Genomic DNA, 12,976 nt, shown 5'->3' on the forward strand with positions numbered 1-12,976 from the left:
TATACATATGCAGGGTGTTAAATACACAATTTAAACATACAATCGGCTCTAATTTTGAACTGCACGTTAGATTTGTGCCCAGTTTATCTGGTAGCCTGAAAATTAGATGATTTTAAAAATAGAGCTAAAGGAGCAATGCAGTGCTTCTCTTCTTGGCAACGCTCCACAGACATCAAAGTTGTACTCCGGTTAACAAGCAAGGCAACCCTAAATGAAATCCATAAATACGCGTGCACAAAGGCTTCCTACAGGAAATCACGAGAAAGTAAGTCAGACCCAGGGGGTACTCACGGTGCCCTCCTTGCCTGGATAGCGGGACTTATGCCAGGGACTCGAAGAATTAGGTTCTGCGCTCTGCTCCGCGAGAAACGTGCCTGTGCGCCGGGGTCCCCGCGGCGCCAGCAACAGGCCCCCAGTTCCAACACGTTACACGGTGACACTCGCCTCGTCACCTTCTTTGCCCGTATCTGAAACTGCATTTCCTTTGGATCTTTCCAGAGACGGTGAGGCCTGATCTGAAACAGGTATTCCTGCACATAACTATCCTCTGCTATGCTGAACACCAGTACTTTCACACCAGTTATTATGCATCGCATCTTCCTGTTTACTGATGCCTGTCACGCAGATCTTTTCATCCCACAACGTACTACTGATAAACAAAATATATCCAGATTTTCCACAGGGGATGATACGCGTCCAGAAATCACTAAACTATGAATGCACATTTATACTGCCCTTCTCCTCAAAGTACCAGTTTTCTCCTACTCAGAGGGCAGCGTAAGAGAGATGATTCTTGACACAGAGGGCAGACAACAAAGGACTGTATCATTTCGAAAATTAAGGTACCAGCATGACCAGCGAGGCGCAGCAGCACGCTCTCTCCTGACGTACTTCAGCTAGATCTCCAAAGCAGCAAAACACCTTTGCGCGGGAGTAATCCCGCGACGAGCAGAGCCGCTTTCATGGGATTTTATCAGGACGGGAGAGGTAAGGAGCGCCAGAGCACCCCTGTGACGGACAAATACACTAAAATCCAGAGCGTGCAATAAAAACTCTGCACGTTACATTTTGTTTACGCGTCTGGAGTTGCCTCTGTCATCGCTCTCACGCTAAAAGGCAGATCCAACACCGGCTCCTCTACGTGAGGAGATTCCTGGGATTCGCAAGACGAAACACCTGGGACTCGCAGCCAAAACCAGCTTGGGCTGGCTCCTCCGCACTTTATTTGTGTAAGTGCAATGCAGCTACCTAGCTGCTTCTGTCTCTGCGTCCTGGTAGCGGCCCCCCAACACAAGTCTTACCCAATGAAGACATGGTCCCACAAGAACAAAGCCAGGTGACGCAAGGAAAAGTAAAACAGGTTTAGTCAGCAGGAAAAAAGAAAACCAGCTCAATATCCGAGAGACACAAATACGTAAGGAGAGACCAAATGAGTGAGCGCGCTTAATCACAGACGGAGACAACATACGGAGACCAAGTAGGAAAGATATTTTTTCTGTAAAACACTTTTAAACAACGAATATTGAAAAGCAGGCTGTTACTTCTACAAGTAAGAGCAAGAGTTCCCCCGCACGAGTTACACAACCGCACGTTTTCACAAACGTGCGGCTTCCTTTTTAATTTCTGGAGCTTCTGGAAGTATGGTCACCTGCAATCACTTATTTCTCATTTTAACTCTCATGAATGCTTTCCTGACAAATATGCCATACTTCTTAATAGATCATTTCAGGTTGATTGTAAGCCTAATACGTACTTCTGGATGGCCTACATTTCCTATTATCAGTGGTGCCTAACAGCAGCAGTATGTGATGCTGCACTGTTTTATGGAACCACACTTTTAGCTCCTGTCATCTTTGCACTTGTGATTTAATGAAAACCTCATCAGAATGTCCCAAAACAAAACACTAAGTTTCAGGACCTTAAAAAAGCGGGGCGGAGGGGAACGGTTTCATATGCAGATCAAAAATAATAGCGTACAATTCACTGCTGCTGCACTGAGATACCTCATTACTTTCTAAAGCTGATATTTTCTTATTTCCTATCCAAAATTACCATTTTCCATCAGCAGGAAACGCTTGAGGACACCAATACCATGACAGAACACTAGCTCAGCTGACACAAGTCAGTGTCAACCAAGGGATGACACCTCTTTTACAGCAGAAAGCCCTTTCTGACCATCAACAGACTAGAGAGTGCTTTACTTTCCATAAATTTAAACCAAAATACTGCTTCTACTAGCTGAACCAGAGAACTAAAAGTAAGCAGAAGCTGGAATAACCAAAGAGAATGTGAAAACGGAAGGGGAAAAAAGCACCCTGGAAATGCCAGACCACCAACGTCGAACATCACTAGATTCTGCTAGTCTTCCATGAACAGTGCAACAAAAGAAAAAAGTTAAACAGTATTTTCATATGTTAACATGCAACATTAAATAAAGGCTTGGTAAATATCTTCTGTGTGTGTCTGTGCGTGTGTGTGTGTATGTATATGTGTGTATATATATATACTAGCTTTCAATATAATCATAAAAATAAAATAGACTAGCTTAGCAACAAATTGATTTCACAATTAAAATGGTTACAAAAATTAGTTTGTCAAATTGTTAGGTGTATGAGATGAAAATAAGTATTTCACGTAGAATTTTTCTCATAAAAAATGAATAGCAACATCTAAGACAAAGATATACATGTATATTACACTTCACATTTAAATAATAGCAATACTGGATTAAAGCTAAAGAGAAGTGCGGCTGTTAGCAAAGATTTAAAACGAAACAGGGGACGGAAGCATAAAAGAGTCTTCCCAGACAGCAAAAGCTACAGAGTAAAAAATATCTTGCATCAATAGTAAGAGCATGGGAAGGGTGAAAGCCAGTTCTCAGTGTTGTACTCTGAGAAGATTCTCATGCTTTGATTTGAGAACCCAGGACATGAAAAAATGAACAGAAAAAACATGGTTCTCTACTAAGGCCTGGAAGCTATAAAAATACGGCCACTTAGTCATTTAATGACGGAAAAGCAGCCAAGTAGACTAGGTCACATTTAAAAGTCAAGATGGTTTATGGACTGATTTCTTTACTGTAACAGAAATTGGAGGGCCTCAGTCCTGTTCCACTGAACATCACTACATGAAAACATGAATGCATGAAAAAATATTTCATGAAAATATGAATGCATGTTACACCACATGGGTATATTTTATGTCTCTGCTTTTTGCATGTGAACTCTGCCTATGAAATTGCTCATTCCTTATTAGTGGCTTTTTTAAAGTATCGACCTCTTGCCATGTAAGATTCTTGATAAATATTTCCTTTGTCAAAGCAGCCATACAGGGTATTTTTTGTCCCTTGCTGCCATGCAATAATATGTCAAAAAAGAAGATAATCAGTCTTTTTAGAGTGATTTAGTTTGGGCCAAATGCCTCAAGTAATGTAAAAAAAATATAATTGTGCTTTCATTTAAAAATGGGTTTACAAGCTATTGTGTAAAAGCAAAACAAAACCAAATCCACAGTACAAAAGTAACACATCCTGCGGTGACTGCCACTTCGCACAAGTGTTACGCAGCACTACTAGAGGGGAAAAATAATCGCAAAATTTAGAGACCATTAAGAACTAGCAATTTAGGAAATCTTGGATTGGAATCTTAAAAAATGCATTCAACTTGAAAATAGGACTGGCACAGAGACACTCGAAACTAAGTCAACGTAAATGTATAAATACACACGAGTTCCTATGTCTACACACACGCTCTTCAGCTTTAAGCGCTGCGAGTGTTATCGTTAGGAATGACTGACTTCTCTCTTCTGTATCGCTACCAAAAATTGGCTTACATCAAATGCTTCTTCTAGGACAAAAGCACGTATTCATTTATTTATTAATTATCTTAAGAACAAAGGCAACAGAGCTTTTCCTCGTAGCTTACAGGCTGCTTTAATAGGGATGAATTTTAGTTAAGACCTTGGCTCCTGACCACCCCCTACTGGGCCTTTAAAGGCAAAGAGGAACTTCTCAGAAAAATAAAGTCCTTAAGAACAACGTTAAGAAAGTTGCCCTGGGATAGTTCCCTTGTCTTACTAATATTAGCAGCCGCAGCCGCAGCCGCACGAAGGAGGTAAGAAAGCCCTGTCGCTTCATGGGAAAACAGAACGTTTTCCAACCGCTCTGCCGAGTAAGCCTCAGTTTTTCTGTGAGTACAAAACCGCTTCAGACTGTGACGCTGCCAGAAACAAGCTGTTTTAGGCTCCGTTTCCCTAAATCCACACATGCAACACCAACCCAGGCTCTCGGGGCCGCTCGCTTTCCCTACAGACATAGTGGGCCACCCGCGAGAAAGCAGCTCAGCTGTTTAAAAGGCAGAAGCACCAAGAACTTTGCCCCCTCAGCCAAGCAGGCCACTTCAGCACTGTCGTAGGCTAGACGAACGTGCGCTCCTCCTACCGAACTAGTGCCATTTTAAAGGCACTGTGACCCAGCTAATTCTAAATTCTAGCTTCTTTTCTAATTTGCCTGAAATCTCCGAATCGCTCCGGTGCTAGAAAGCTCCACATATATCAAGGAGCGCATTTGGCTTTTCTATCTCCTCTCTGCAGACGAACCCTTCAGAAACGCAGAGATTTAACTGTGCATTTCAGGGACTGAATTAGCGGTGCAATAACGACGATTTGTGTATCAAGCGTAGAAGCAATTGAAAACATAAAAGTTCTGGAGAGCTGACACAGAGACATGTCACTGAAGTGCCTGTGAATGACAGCAACATGTCCTGAAAACCGCCTTCATCTCTGATAACTACAGCCGTCCAACAGAAAAGTTTCTCTTCCCTCTACACCCTGCATCCTACTGCTTTCTCCGATACAAATATTTTGCCCGCCAGTGAAGAAAACTCGAAGATGCGGTACTCCAGAGTCCCAGCTGAGAGATGCTCTTCCCACCTAAGACCCTAGGCACAAAGTCAGATACCGCGCTCTGAAGCGACCGACTCGGGGAATTCATGGCGACTCTAACAAGACTCTTCAGCAGTGACGACACGACACGAGTAGCCCACAGTCAAGACTTTTAGCTTCATAAGTACCAACACTGAGAGTGAAAAGAGGGAGAGAAGAGCACAATTAACTTGTAACTGATAATTATTAGCACACAACACCAGCTGATTTACAAGGGTTTTAGGACAGCACTTTTTAACGGTAACATTTAGACGTATGTCACTCGGTGACATACCCATCTCCTGGTTCTGCTCACCTTATCTTTTTCTTATAAGGCATAAAGTAAAGGAGAAAATTACTGTTAAATGAAAATGACATTTTGGTTGACCACGAAGAAGAAGTTCTTATGCGTTCTAAATGTTACTGACACTTCACTGAGAGATAAGCACGTCACTGGTCAACATGAAGTAGAAATGAATGTTTCAGGTAGAAGAGCTAACGACTGATCTCCCGAGCTGAACTAGTATTCTTACTTTCATTCGTTAATTCATATTTAGGTCTCAATATGTTTATAAAACTGTGTGCATGGTACGTAACAGCCTGTATTACTGCAGGTTAAACAAAACGTATATAAAGTATTCCAACTTTGCATTCTTATGCTCAAATGAACGGAGTTCAAATAAGGCATAATTTCACCACACCTTCAAGAAAGCAAAGTTCAGAATTCTCGCAATGAGTTCTCAAAGTCTATTATCAAATGACCACAGTGGCATTTTATCTTTATATGTATCTAAAATAAATCTCTGTCCCCACAACTGTAACTGTTATTGTATGAAACATTTTTCATTGCCATCTCCAAGACTGAAAAAATTGACACAAACTAGGGGGGAAAAAATTGTCATCTTAAGAAAAGTTACAAGACTTCTTCCATTTTCTTATAGAATTCAGCTGTACTCGGATATTGAAAACAACTAGATGCCCGTGTACTTACGTGGCTATGAATGTTTGGTTGGGGTTTTTTTTTTGTTTTGTTTTGTTTTGTTTTTTACATTTTTTCAGTAAAACTGGTAGGCTCTTCCTCTTGCTGAGGAGACTTTTTTTAAAAAAGTCAACTTTCTTTGTTATCATATCTTAAAACAGCCACAAACTAAAGTACCAAATAGCTCAGTAATAACCAACCGATGTCTAACCTTCCAGCCGCACTGAAAATCACCACATTCAATGCTGAATGCATTACATCCAGTACTATCCCACACATCTATATTCAAAAAGAGAACATTCCTGATTTATTTCACTTGTTTTCAATTCTGGACAGCAGTTACTATGCACAGCCTTTACGACTGAAAAGGAACCAACTACGACACCGTTTTGTTCAATTTCAAATAGTATTCGCAGGCACTGTACAAGTGAAAATTGATATTATTCTATCATGACCGGTCCTATCTAAATGAGGAAAAAAAAAATCATGCTTCTATATTAAAGTAATAGAAGAGTTAAAAATACATCAGAGGCAAAAGATGCAAGGTTCTGAATTTCTGTATTAAAAATAAGCTTTTAAACTACGACTCCACAACTGGTTCTAGATGTCTGGTATTAGAGACACAAACAATACATTTTCCTCAGAAGTATACCTTGGAATCTTGAATAAACAAGAATGAGTCAAGTTTATGAAATAATTAACAATAATTTCAGCTCTTACAATAATTTTTAGAAGTCTTAAGAGTTACAAGAATCTTAGAGTTCTGTTATATATAGCGACACTCCCTTAACAACTCCATGTTGGCACCAAATCAACAGAGTAGAACGCAGAAAAGCAATCCATACAGACTGCAGATTAATCTACTTTCTAAATCAAATTAATAGTTATACTTGGTAATCAATGATTTACGGAAATAACGCTCCACCTGAACTTTCTTTAGTATTATGTAATGGTATTATTATTAAACAGTCAAACAGGACAAATCAATGCTGGAACAGCTGGGTATTTTGAGCAACTATTGCATGATTTGTCTACAATTTGCTAACCCATTTCGGTACTCTTCATGAGGTTTCCATTTCATAAAAACAGGGCTTGAATGAAACATAGTATTAATTTCATTATTTTGAATACTGAATAGCTATTTATACCTGTTAAACCTAAACTTAAAACATACAACCCTCTTCCTGTCAAAGTATGTATTTATTTTAACTAAAATAGAGCATCTACTATTTTTATTTTTTAACTGAGAGTTTTATTCATATTTCTCTATGGCAACAGAAGTAAGCTCTTCCCATCAGAACCGAAAACAAAATCCTGCAGCGTCTCGTAGTTTTTGATAAAAGTCACATAAGTCCCGAAACGCCTCAGAAACTACTTGAGAATTTCTTGTGAATTCATTAACCAAATATTGTCATTAAAAGTGGTTACGTTCTATTTACCATACTTGCACGGGAATTTTATTTTTGGGGTACTGTTTTTCCAGGTTTAGGCAATACTCAAGATTTTGCTTGATAGCTCAAGAAATCTTTTACTTTTCAATCTCATAACCTCTTTTTCTCCTACCACTAAACATATTACAGTTGAGTTGGAAAACAGGTAACTTCAAGCATTTTAGCTGTATTAGAACAGTCTCAGAGCAGACATGGGACTAAATGGGAAATACTACAGAAGACAAATGCAGACTGGGGCCACAAATTTCTGAAGTGGGCAGCTGAAGTAAATGCTTTGTGTTTTGCTTCTAAAATCTAACTTTCAAACTGCCAAGAGCGCCTGGTTTCTGATGACTTTCTGTAACTCAGACACCTCCTGTCTCGCTGTTGCCCGCAGCCCCAGAACTGACTCTCGACCACTGTACTGGGTTCCTCACCCACGCATGGAGCGCCAGACGTTTCATCTCCTCCGCCTCAACATCCACGCTCAGCTCTAGGGCCTGGAGCCAGCACCGCCTGAAGAAAACTTGCAGAGGGAGTGCCCTCCTGCACCTTTCAGGGTAAAAGCTGCAACGAGTTAATCTGCGAATTGCTAAAGTTCAAGGTGCTTGCGCCAAAGACGTTAGTCTTTCCAAAACCGAACCTTGCCCCTCTTTCCCCAAGAATGACAGAAGGCACTGACAAAAGGCTAGTTTTGTGAAACATGAAGTATCTGCTCTAACATACATACACAAATACCTCTCCAAAAAGCAGACTGCAAACAATGTATTTTGCCAGCTTGGGAAAAAAGCTTTATTATTTTGCTCCATGTTTAAAAAAAAGCACATGAAAAAAGGACTGGGCAGAGAAAAAGTCATTCTAAACAGTTAAACTTCAATAACTTACGTGGACAGAAACAGGTCCCCACAACTGGATGCTTCTGGGAAGAAATAACATTTTGCACTGAAAACTAGATGTCTGTTTATATGTGTGAACCCAAGCCTATACAAGCTAGTACATGCTTTGAAAAACAAAGGCACTAGTAGACCCCTCATCACTCAGCAGCAGCAATACGTCCGTAGGAAACCCTCATTTCACGGAACGTGCAGTACCTTGCTAAGCACGACAGGCCTGGAGAGTCCTCTTTCAGGAGCAGTAAGGAAAGGCTGGCGCTCAGAGACTGCCAGTGTAACATGCGCACGCATACTATATCTCTACTAAAAATTAGGTATGTGCTTTGGTTCCTGATAGACTATTCCATTTTCCTTTTCCTACCACGTAAGCTGCTTCTGCTCAAAACAAGGACACTGCAGTTCTCGTTCGTCAGCCACCCCAACACCCTGGCGGCCCTGTAGCCAACAAAGGCAAGAACAGAAGTCTGCTGCATATAGTTAACAAGATAAACAGTAGGTACATTTAACAAGATCTTGCCTTTCTATCACGTTACGGTCCAGATCACTAAGTAACCAACGTGTATAGGATTTCAAAACTTAGACTGAAACAGCCACGTGTATGATGCTGGTAATTTAAGTGTATGAAGGACCTTAGAAACACTGCAGAGTTTGAGAAATCTAAATCGGCGCAGTTTCACACAGAACAGCGCTGGCAGCTAGCACCAGCTTTCCACGTTGGAGTATGTAAGATACTCCGCAGGAGCTAAAGTAACCGGCTCAGAATTCATGCAGACATTTCTCTGTAAATTCTTTAAAGAATAAGGATGCAGAGAACAGGTTTCCTCGGCTCCGTATGCCTAAATCTACAGATTATCAGAACACACCATGTATTCCAATGAAAACAGTAATCTTCAACTCCTTTTGGGGCTTTTTTTGTGTGTGGTTTGTTTGTTTGTTTTTTGAGAGGAATAGGATTTTCTACAAATGATTTAAGAGAATATTTTCCCCTTTGGAAACTGCAAAAACTAAAACAATCAGCGTATTCTGATGAGAAATACTGAGTTCTGAGATACTAAATCACAGTTCCAGAAAAATGACTGAAAGTATATCAGGAGGAAAAAAAGTTCTCAATGCGTGTCCATACCAGAATCAGGCTCTACATTCGCTCTTGGTTTTGTTTTAGATTTCATTCAGGATTAAAATCAGGGTTTCAATGTCACTGCTCTAAACATCAGTATTCTGTTTTACGTTGAACCAAAAAAGAGAGAAAAGCAAACATCCAAGCTGCACCTTCAGCTCTCCAACGCAAGCAAAGACTAGTTCTAGCCTTGGAGCGCGGGGCAGCGATGAGGTCCGTCTCTTACCTCTGGTATCATCACGTGAGTTTTTGGCACCACAACTAACTAAATCATATCATTCCCCAGTTCGGGGCTCTTAGAGCACCTCGCGGCGCCAGGCAGGCGCTGGCTCCCGCTCCCGCTCGGCTCGCAGGGAGCGAGGCTGGGGCGCAGGGAGGGGAGGTCGGCCCTCCGGGGCCGTGAAGCCCAGACCCGGATCCAGGCGCAGCCGGAGTAAGCTCTGCTGTGACCAACCTCATCACTGGGAGATCTTTCTTTGGCTATTTGTTCATTGCTTCTTCCAGGGGCAAGGCGTTAAGGTCTTTAAGGTCTTAAACTGATTCACTTAAGCAAAAAAAAAAAAAAACAAAAAAACCCACACACTGAAGCGTACTTGAACTGAGTAACAAGAAGCAGTAGTTTTTTAAGAAATAAAAACAAGTTTCAGCATACACCACAGCAGCTGCCACAACGGTAAAAGATTATCCTTGCCCGCCCCACTCTCAATACTATTAAAACCCAGCAGGTGCAAATCTGACATTTCCATGGGATTTACACACTCCTACGAAGTTGTTAGAAATAAAATAACCTGAGAGAGTTTATTGCTGTCACCACCTGCTGGAGGAAAAGACGACAGCAAACCGTCCGTACCGCCATCCGGGGTACGACGGAGTCAGAGCTGCGCTGGAGGCTCTCAGCAAAGGCAAACATCAAACCCTGCATCTTCCCACGCTTTACAGAGCTGCAGGTAAGACGCCGGAGCTGGCTTTCGCCGTGTCAGGCGGCTACTTGCTTGGTGAGGCTTGGGGACGACCTGAAGACCACCACGGCCCTGCGGTACTCCCAGCAGCCGTTCCTTCACGGCGCCCACGAGACTGGCGCACGCCTCGGCCGCCCGGCAGCCACCGGCGGGGCCGCGGGAGAGGGGCGCACGAGCCCCGGGGGCCGCGCCGGTCGCCAGCAGGCCCCCGGCGCTGGAAGGCAGGCCGTGCCCAGGCGGCTCCCGCGGCCCGCAAGGCTGCCCCTCCGCCCAGCGAAGGGAGCCGAAGCTCTGAGCCGCGCGGCCCTGCCGAGCGCGCCGGCACCGCAAGGAAACGCTGCTCTGCTGGCAGACCAGAACTGCAGAGCTTTTGAAAGAACCGCCAGACGACACGCATGTTTTGATGACACCCAAACTCGGGCACTCCTTAAAAGTGTCGCTATCGTAAGTATATTGTAATTTATTTAGAAAAATGAAATGATATACAAATTTATCCAGGACGAGGAGACAGTCAGTACTTTATTAAATGATTAGTGGACTCGTGCTGTGTAAAAGCGATTAGCGTAATTCTCCCGCTCACACGTCCTTTCAAACCGAGCAGCCCACAGAGGGGGCCCCCCGGTAAGGGAAAGGGGACGACAAGAAACCCAAGGCTGCCCCGCTGCACGAGGGCCCCTGCTCCGCAGGCGGCGAGCGCCCCAGCCGGCTCCTCGGTGCCCTCGCTCGGGTAAAGCCTTCCCGGCCCAGGAACCGTGGTCGCCCGCGCTCCGCCCTTCACAACCAACCAGCCCCGGAGCTGTTTCACCAACTACTTCTCAAATGCTTTAAACTGAACCCCTGCCTTTTCTCCTCCCCTACTTGTCTGCCTTTGCTCTCCTGAAACATTCCCGGCTCTGCGTGCTTTGTAACAAGCTCTCCACACGAATAGCTACGCTCCTCTAACGTCATCTTTCTCCCCCAAGCTGCAGCAACACCGTCCCTGTCCCACTCCCGGTTTTTCCCCTAACGCGTGGAGAGACAAAGATTTCTCACGCATGCTGTCTGCTTCACAATTCCCCCAATATTGGCTATTTAATTTGAAAAGATATATCATCTCTCTTTGAACTCAATTAGTAGCTTTTTCCAGATTTGATTTTCAGTTCTGCTCTCTGTCAACATAGCGGTTTCCTCCTGCTACTAAATGCAACTGCATATAATTATTTACTAAGTTAAGATAACGCAAAGAAATGGACATTACAAAGAATAACAGTAGCTTTATTTAGAAGTTCACTACAGGTGTAAAAAAGACAAGAAGTCCTTTTCTATCAAAAGCATGATACTATTTTAATACGAATGTACACTGGAACCAACAAATTTGAGCCAGCACCTGTCAAAGACGGAGATCAAACAACCAGGAAGGCTCCCGGTGTTCTCTGGCGAGGAAGCTCGGCCACGCTTACGATGGTACACGCTACTCGGCATGACAAGTTCTGCCCCCCGCGCACCGCCGCTGAAGGTCAGCCTCCACAAAACCATTCTGGACCATTTCACGGGGCAGAATAAGGCCAGCAGCGCTCTGCAACCATCGCTGCAAGAGGACGAAGTCTCTTGAACTGATGCTCGGGAGCAAGACAGAAGGGGACCTCTGCCCGAGCGGCAGCTGGCACACCCATCCAGTCCTCATTAGCAAGAGACAAGCAATTACTTGAAGGAAAAATATCCCACGTAAATGGTAATAAATACAGAGAAACAGCGTAAAATTTCTTATATACTTAACAAAAGCTAAGAGAAAAGGTAAGCTTTCAGACAAAACAAAACCTACGGTAGATGTAAAACAGGTCTGCGAATGCTATAAACGCTTCAGCATTCATCAGAATTGTTCATGAAGCTAACAGCGGTTAGCTCACCGACCCCTACACAGACTAACGTTTTTAAAAAGGCAAATCAGTTACATTTGGTTTTAACTACTGTCAGATAAACGTTATATAAAAACAGTAGCTTCCTTTCTTAGAAGAAATTTTGAAAAAATAGTAACAGAAAACTGCAGCTCTATATATTCTTACTTAAATCTAAAAACATTTTAAACTATTTACTTGGGGGGATAAAAGCAGAGAGAAAAGCACTGAACGCTTGGCATCACAGACGAACAGATACAGAACAGGAACAGCTTACCGCGGAGAGCGGTTCAGTCAGGGCGCAGCCATCACCCCGTCGCTACCGAGCGACGCCAGCCCGCCAGCCGCGGGCTGGAGCGGGAGCGAACGCGCGCGCCCGCGCCCCAGCTCTGCTGAGCCCCAAGCTCAGCAGAAGTCTACGAGCTAAAGCTACCGGGAAAACAAAATTAAAGCAAATATTTACATGCTGTATTTGAGGAAGCATCTACATTTCATCTAACACAACCTCCTTCTCTGTGTTGCACACAAAACATGGCTGTCTTACTCAGAGATTAGCAATTATTGTAATGAGATACTGTCAGAGAGGGTCAAATAGTACTTCCTGCAGTTTACACATCTTTATTTCCTGGTAAACACACTGAAAGGCAGGTGGAGCCCTCAGACCACTACTAGCGCGCACGCCTGCGCGCCTCAGCAAAACCAACCCAGGTGAGGCAGGCAGCTCTAAAGAGAGCATGCACCCGTATTTTAACTACATTTAGCTACAGTTCTCAGGAAAAGTAAAAACACTTCGGAACCATGAAA

At 43.2% G+C, this 12,976-nt stretch overlaps 1 protein-coding gene across 34 annotated transcripts in view; it reads right to left on the reverse strand.

The window, feature by feature from the left end:
* The window catches only part of BAZ2B (bromodomain adjacent to zinc finger domain 2B), a 158,820-nt gene that overhangs the window by 91,846 nt on the left and 53,998 nt on the right, over window positions 1-12,976 (reverse strand). Inside the window, exon 1 of one of the 34 annotated variants that reach the window (XM_009666543.2) lies at window positions 12,450-12,523. The exons of the other annotated variants lie outside the window; for them this stretch is intronic. The gene's annotated coding sequence lies outside the window, so the exon portion shown is untranslated. Of the gene's footprint in view, window positions 1-12,449; window positions 12,524-12,976 lie in introns of those variants that run through there. 34 annotated transcript variants of the gene reach the window in all.

This window comes from Struthio camelus, chromosome 6 (genome assembly GCF_040807025.1).
Source record: "Struthio camelus isolate bStrCam1 chromosome 6, bStrCam1.hap1, whole genome shotgun sequence".
Taxonomy (NCBI): domain Eukaryota; kingdom Metazoa; phylum Chordata; class Aves; order Struthioniformes; family Struthionidae; genus Struthio; species Struthio camelus.